This window comes from Anabas testudineus, chromosome 16 (genome assembly GCF_900324465.2).
Source record: "Anabas testudineus chromosome 16, fAnaTes1.2, whole genome shotgun sequence".
Lineage (NCBI taxonomy): Eukaryota > Metazoa > Chordata > Actinopteri > Anabantiformes > Anabantidae > Anabas > Anabas testudineus.
Genome location: NC_046625.1, coordinates 5,356,327 through 5,364,939, shown reverse-complemented (window position 1 = coordinate 5,364,939; position 8,613 = coordinate 5,356,327).

The following is an 8,613-nucleotide window of genomic DNA, read 5'->3' as shown; positions in this document are numbered from 1 at the left end:
TCTTTCAGTTTTATAGAGTGGGGGAAAACAAAATCCTCACTGCTGTAAAAATGATTGAAGATAACCTTGACACACACAAACACACAACATAGCAAGGTAATAAAACAGGTTTAAAAGCATATACAAATCATGCATCACCTCCTGGCAGCACTTTGCTGTTATCCATGGAAGAAAAATAACATGTCAGCAGCATGTCCAGTGAATCCAAGACAGACAAAGTCCACAGAGGTTTGATATTATATTCCCAGTGCATGGTAGAATAATTCCCACATGTCATTTTGAAAGTCCAAAGGTCTGACATTCAAACTCAAGTTGATTCTGGTCTTATATTTATTTCCACTGGGTGGAGTTAATGGAATCATAGGTCCCATCAAGTTGTGATGTAAGGGGAAAAGTCGATCTACGTACGTTTGTGTGCGTCTTCTCACCATGAAAATGGAAGTAAGTCCATTCATGTGTGTGTGTGTATGTGTACACTCGTGTGGTTAAACAAGGGGCAAGACAGCATCTCTGTTTTTGGGCATGGGGCAGGCCCAGTGGCTAAGGGAGTATCCTGGCTCCAACGTGGCCTTCCAGTGGAAAAGGAGCCGTCAGTCTGTGAAGCTGCCTCTCTTGAGTCACACATCCCTTTTCAGCCACCTACTGCTCTCTGCACCACCTCCTCTATCTTCTGCGCGATCTTTCAGTTTCAAGTGTTATCAGTCTCTGTGTTTCCATGGAAGTTACTCAGACACAGGAATGCTTGGCGGCCTGCCCTCATGTGTCTCTTCAACTAGCTTTCCTGTGAATCTTATTTCCTTCTGTGTTTGTGCTCAATCAGAAAGGTAATCACGTCACGACACTCAGATGTCACAGATTCAACTTTCTCTTAGTTAAAATCTGCACGGGGTCGATCAATGAAGAACTCATTTCTCATCACTACTCTCTTCAGATTAGCTGCAATTTTAACTGCAGCTTCTTCTATGAGCAATAGACAAATAGCCCACAGATATTCAGCTTTCAATGAAATTAAAACAGAGAAAAGCAGAAAATGTTCACATTGAAGGAGCTGAAATCAGTTGCAAGACTTCCCATTTAAACTAATCAGTTCAGCTAACTGTGCCGGAGCTGCTGTGGATCTCTGCTCTTATTATACAGGATACTCGACTGTCCTACACAAAAGTGTGATATCTGTGTTTTTTATTCAACCAATAAACAACTTTCAATGCATTCAAGTCTTCAGCTGCACACTGCAGGAATCTGAATCCCAGATACACTGATTAAGTCCAAAGACAGGAGCAGGCATGATACACTATGATGCAACACACCAGACAAGACAAGTACTGAACAATGTGTTAACAGTCAGCTTCACTCTCCGTCTTCCTCTCCGTCTTCCTGCTCTCACAGCATTCCAAAGGTGCTGAAAAACCACAAGGCGTGCCCATTGTGCTATCTAGAGGTTTTAATTCCCCTTTAGGAGCTACTGACTTGCAGCTCTCCTGGGAGAAAAAACAATATTTTACTGCGACAGTGTTTGGTGTGGAGACCTGTAGGCTACTACAGTAAAACGTGTCTACTATACTAGGCCACCTATTCCGATTTCAACACCTGAAAGAGCAGCATTCACTGCAGTACATCCACCGCTTGTCCTCTTCATCTCACTTCCCTATCACCATTTTCTTATCTCCATTTTATGCACAGATGGACTATACCCTTTTATCTCAGGTCGACTGAATTTTTTTTTTTGATAACGTGGTGAAATAATGAGAACTAATTTGTATAATTTGACATTTCACATGAGCATTAATCTTTCACTTGACAAACTACCTCCCAGTTGCTTAGAAACGTAAACTGATTATGAGTTTGTATCAGTGTTGCTCTGTTCCTCAGCGGCAGCCTTAAATATAAAGTCTCTCACAGTCTTATCTTTACCGTCTATCGTTCACACATGTGTGTTAATCATTAAAGAACTGTTACCATATCTCTGCCCAATGCATAAGAGTCTGGATTTTGGAAATTGTTACGCACAGAAACTACACTAAACTTTTATTTTTAATTGTTTGGCTGTTTTTTTCAGTGGACCTCTATATTCATTTGATGTTCTATCAACAAGCACATTGTTTAATGTCAAATAAAAGTTATTTTATGAGCTTTTGTTTCTCTAAACCAAGCAAATTATTGGCAAAATGATCCAGACAGGCTTAAGCCTCATGTAAATGTGTTTGATAGGGTTTTATAAAGTGCATATGTGACAAACTCTTATCTTTATTGAAAGACTGTTGCTCTTGGGTGGGTCTACACAGATAAACCATGACGGACGATCAGAGGTTTGAAGTTTGTTTGAGGAAGTTACTCTCCCAGAAGGAAATTAAGGAAACTGGAGATGGTACAATTTACTCATACAATTTGTCATGACAGAAATAAGACATTTTTTGCTCTGTAGCCACATGCGTTGCTTTTGACACCGTCTCCCCACCCTGTACTTACTGCTGTCTCAATAAAAATAAAGTGGCTGGGACAGACTGTGTGCTTTATTGTATTTAAGTGCAATAAATGGAATGATTTTGAATACTTTATATTTCTACAACACCATATTTAAATGCAAATATTGTGCTTTCCACCCCATTATAGTTAGATACATATGATGCAAATTTGACATGATGAATTGTTATGCTATTAATAGAGCAACCCAACTATATAAATTATTAGGAATTATTAAGAATCTGATGAGGCTGCTTTCAATGCTTATATTCAAACACACCAAGTCTATCTCCAAGTATTCATATAGTGTATGCACACTACACTGCTGCTTCTAATATAACATGTATACAATAAAAGAGATGGGAGCTAAATACAACCCTCTGTATTCAACAAGCCATTATGAAGTTGAATATTTTCAACAAGGTGATATTATCATTAATGAATCTGCCCTAGTTTCTTTTTAAGGTAATCAATCAACATGTCTTTGTGTAAAAAATGTAGGGAATTAGAGCCCGGTGACATATTTATAGCCTGGAAAGAAACATGCATTACTGCATGCAACTAAAGCAAAGGACCAAACCCTCACACACCCTCTGAGGAGTTACAGCCAGCATGCATGCTGCACAGCGTGGGTGTACCTGAAAAGCAGGCAGCTGGGTGTAAATACCTGCTGTCCCTGTTTGTTTATCTCATGAATGATGGAGCAAACCCCCCCACTCCGCCTCTCTGGCGCCCCCTGTCTTCCCTGCGCTCTGCTATGACGTCAAGTCATTCACACGGACCAGGCCACAGGAAAGACAAGAAGCGCCATCCGCTGGCTGGCACACTGAATCAAGAAAAAAAAAACTTGTGTGTGTTGGAACATGGGTCACAGAGTTCCTGCATCCTTAAAAAAAAAAATCAGGCACTAAAAACAACACCCCAGTTTCAAACAGCGACACTGGGCTTCAGCAGTCTGAACGTCTTACCTTGGACTCTTTGGACAGAATGAAGCTTTTCTGCCGTCGTTTAAAACATGTCCCCCCTTGTCCACAGTCACTGATGACCTTTCCAAATGTCGACAGTCCAGTTAATCATGGTATTATCCACTGGGCTGGGTTTGCTTTAAACAAATCAGTCGGGGAGAGCTCGACCGAGCCGAGCCAGCAGCCACCTGCAGATCAACACACTTGATTAGTCTGCTAATTACAATGCAGCCTGCAGGCGCCACCTGGCGACCACAATTACCCTGTGAGATCACTTCTAGCTGCTGAGGATTTTAGTAAAGGCAGCTGCAGTTGGAAATACATCCAATGTGTCCTGGCCTGGCACCAAAATCTAAATAAACTGGTCACTTATCCACAGCGGTGCAATGTAATTAAGTACATTTACTCACCGTAGGCCTAATACTGTAAATTCTGAGGTACTTCTACTTGAGTTTTTCCAATTACACTTTCCCTCCACAATGTTTAGGATGGACAGATGGCACTTCTGCACTATAATGATCAGACAGATGTGCTTAACAAATTAAAACTGTACAAACAAAATATAGGACAAGCTTATAAAGTATAATATTTCTTACAGACTGTCCAACTGTAATAAAATTCAATTTAACTTTCCCCCAAACTAAATTACATCATTAGCATCAGTAGCTAATAGAAATCAGTGGTGGAAGCGCAAAGATATTTACTTAAAGTAAGAGCAAGAGTAAAATCTTACTTAAGTAAAAGTATTAGTGTCAAAATTAGTACTAAAAGTAAAAAAGTCACTCTACAGGATGGATATACTGTATATTATCATAGGAATATTGTATTGTAATATTTATAAGAAATCATAATTAATCAGGTGATTATAATTTGAATTAATTAGTGTGTAATTCATCTGGCAAATGATTGTTATGGAGTGAAGTGTAAGTGCAATATTTACTTCTGTAATGAAGCATAATGTTTGGGTTGGTTGCATAAAATCATACTACAAGTAAACTACAAGAACATACTCGAGTAATAATCCAAAATAATAAATTTGAGAAAAGTGTAATATCCACACAGGCTAATTATTGTACTTGTGATGCTTTAGGTCATTTATTTACAGGTTATTCACATACTTTCACTTTAAAATTGTGTCAATACAGGGTTTTTATCTCACATTCTCTTGCTACAAATAGCTTAATTTACTGCGCCGTCCTCCACCACCAGATCTTGATTTCATTTTATTATCTTTGTCACTTGAGTAAATTGTTTTTTCTTCATCACAACTCCGACACCTATTACAACAACAGTTGTTGACACGCGTTTGTTTAAAGCTTGAAATTAATGAAATAATGTTATTAATTTCACTCTGTACCCTCTGGAGGGACCTGAGGGGACCTGTGACTGCACAGACCCCAACGTTTGGCAGTGATTGATATACTGACCTAAGCTGGGTTTTACATGAATTGATAATTTAATTAAACTGGCAGTCAGGGAGCATCATACAACTATTCCTCAAGGCAACTATACCAGCACGACTGCCACTATCGAGCTGTACAGATGGCTCAGTTGAATGGTGCAGTCAGTGTAATTCCCTGTGATCCCAAACTCATTCTAAATACAAACAAAAACACAAATTAAAAACAACTGAAGTGTACTGCTCGAGATATTTTACAGAGCTTATCATTATGTAACAGCTGAACATGAATTTTACTCGACCTATGTTACGGAGCAGTAAATGGTTTGTTTACATTCATAACGTTCATAAGTGATGGAACAGTACTGTGGGTCACTTGGAGGCTTCGTGATCTCTGACAAAGCAAAGAATGAAGGAGAATGAATGTACCCACGCTTACTGTGGTAATACTGCACCTTCAGGGCAGTATTAGTCTGTCATCTGTATCTCTGAAATGATTGCACAATCCTACAAACAAAGATTAACACGTTTTGATGCTTTGGTACAAAATTAAAATTTACCTGCTAAAGCGCCCCACTAGGATGTTGAGGTAACACTTGGTTACCAGATACTGAAGTGTCCAATGTAAATACCCAATTAAAGAAGTATAAATTATACATTAGTGCAGTATTTGTACAATACAAGTCTGAAAAACCACAAAATGTTTAAAGTGTATTGACTTTTTAATTTTATTAGTTATTATAAAAATGTTAAAGTGTTAAAAAAAAACTTTCTTAATTCACCAAACCTCTATCCACACTCTCAATAGTTTTACATCATTTACATCACATCATTTTCCAGATTAAAAATAAAAAAGGTTCTTCATTATGTAGAGGAAAAGCAGCAACATCTGAATTACACTGTCTGCCATACATTTAATAAAAAGAGGGCCGGATGAGGACTGAGCAGAACTCTTGAGTTCAAAGCTCGCTGTGACATGTATAAGATCATCATCGTACGGGAAGTAAGTGGTGAGGTTAGCCTTACTCATCACTAGGCGTGTCACTTGCTGCACAGCATCAATGTGATTAGAGAGAGACAGATGGGGGGAGGAGGGGAGGGTGTAAATAGGGAAAGTGAGTGTGAGAGATGACCTAATACCCGTAAAAAGCAATGAAGTCATACTACCTGACTCATATTCCCAGCTGACACCAGCTCTCCCAATCACAACATCCCAGTGCATGTGTGTGTGTTTGTTGTCAGAGGGTGAGGTGAGAGCGTGTACATACGTATGTGTGTGTGTGGGTCATCCGCTTCATATGCATGTGCGTATTTCACAGCAGGTGAGGAGAGACTGTACTTGCCTGACTGTTGGCGGGGTTACGGAAAAAGAGTCGACATGTTCATCACACCAGAGGATTTGCAGCAAGCATATTCACTTACACAGTAGGACTGAAACAATTAGCTAATTAATCAGAGAATTCAGTAGCAGTGATTTTTATGATCGACTTTTCATTTAAGCAGCAGATTTGTGAAACATTCCCCGGTGCCAGCTTCTCAAATGGGATGAGTTACTGTTTCTCAGAGTTTTATATCCTCTTAAGTTGGATGCATTTGTATATTTCCACATTTTATAGAATAAACACCTGGCTGATTATAGATGATAGAGTGTTCTTGCAGATTAGGATACTGCTCTCTGAGCAAATCAACATACGTTGTAAAAGGTGAATAAAAAGACCTCATTCTTTTATGAGTATGAGGTCAACACATGTCTCAGATTATTCAAAGAAAATGAATTCTAACACTGCCAGGATAGCACACATTTCATTATACACACAGAGCTTCACTTTTTGGTAATGAAAGTGATGCTTAGTGTTGGGATTTTTGCTGAGTTACTCTAAAGATGGAGCAGAGTTTGAGAGGAAAACACCTCATTATCTGATTCCCTGCTCGATGCTAAAACTGCACCAAAACCTCAACAAACTCTTGATAATGCATAAGGTTATAGAAACGCTTGGCTGGTTAAATATGATGAGGTCCTTTCTTTGTTTTCTTTTCTTTCATTGTACCGTCATTATGTGCAGTTTGTCTGCTGCTGCCTTGCCCTGTCCTCCCTTCAAAGAAATCTCAATCCTCAATCTGAGGAAAAAAAGAACTCACAACAAATAAAAGCAAACAACAAAACAAATATAAGAAAAAAAGATTCAGATGGGAAAACCCCACACACAAATTGGACCGTGCGCGAACTGCATGATCATTTGTTCAGCTGATAGACTTCGGCGCTCTCATCAGCTTATGAACACAAGACGTGGTATCATTTGCATGAGGTCTTACATCATCCCTGAGAGCCCGTTCACTATGGCATCAGCACGTGGTGCTTAGCCAACATGTCCCTTTGTGCTCACACAAACCTCATTCAAGTGGCAGCAGGGCACCAGAAAAGTCTTGAAAGGGACATCTGGTCATGGAAGTCAAAAGGATGTCCTTTAGGGATTCTCAGACATGTCTATACAGCCTATTTATCCTGCCCTCTTTAAAAGATGGATACTGTCCATATAGGTGAAAGCAATATTTGCATGGGCTCTTGGACAAAGAGGTTGGTGTGTGTCTCTGCGGCACAGTAAACCACAGCGTCTCCCCAAAGATGCCACTCAGCCTTTCATCAGAGGAAAAAAAAAGAAACAGCACTACTGTGATGAACAGATGGTCAAGATCATTGAGTTTTTCACGTGCAAGTAACATGACCTCAGCACTCTGGGTTTCAAAAGTATCCTGTAGCTAACACACACACAATTGCACAGAAACACAGGCATACAAATGACAATTGTAGCCCACAGCTATAGGCAGTGTCTGAATGAAAACCAGACCTGCTGCGGTCCATTCAGAGCTAGAGATGGTTTAGTTCAGGGTCACAGAGGTTATGTGGCACAGCAGCATCACCAATCAACCTCCAACAGGCCACACCAAACTCACATATGCAGGCAGAGAGGGGTGTGTTGAAGGGGGAAACAATATCCCAGATCCAGGCCTTTTATTGATTGGGGCTCAGGACTCCCAGCGGACCCCTTTTAATGGAGCCAGACGACCTCTTGGACACACTGGCATACTCGGTGCACCACTTAGAGGCTGGTCCTTGTGTGGTGCTCGTCCCCATCACAACCATACCCTCACCCAATCCTCTGGCCTCTCCACTGGGTGGGGATTGGGGGCAGACCCCCTGGGCACACCCTCTGGTCCTTCATGGATCACGCCATCATGCTCTCCTCCTGCTGTTATTTATTTATTTTTTAATTCATGTTATTGGGTGGAGTGGGGGATGTTTTAATCCTGGGTTCATACCAAGAGTCTCCCTGTGACTTCTCATCTGTAACACGCCCTTGGGGAATGAACCCCTTCTCGATTGGCACTCAGAGAGCACGTCTAGACTTTGATTATACACGTAAATATACCTGCTCTATCTTCCTGCTCCATGCTATGTGTAAAAGCAGAAGGTGTTCTCACTACAAATGCTAAAACATTCATGCTAGATCTCTCTGAAGAGTCACATGCCACGCTCAGTCTGTCTTATAAGCCTGCAAGACTGGGTGTGCTTTTGTTTTTGTTATTACAGATTTAACCCAATTAAAATGTAGGAAAACATATGATGGACAATAATAAACTGAATTTAATAAAAGGGGTTAAAAGCACTGATATTTCACCACCTCTTTTGGGGACTACTTCACACAAATTTATATCTAAGTGCAGTTTCCACATAAACATGTGTCCAGATACGTGAACATAAACTTCAGCATTTCCCTGTACACATATTTA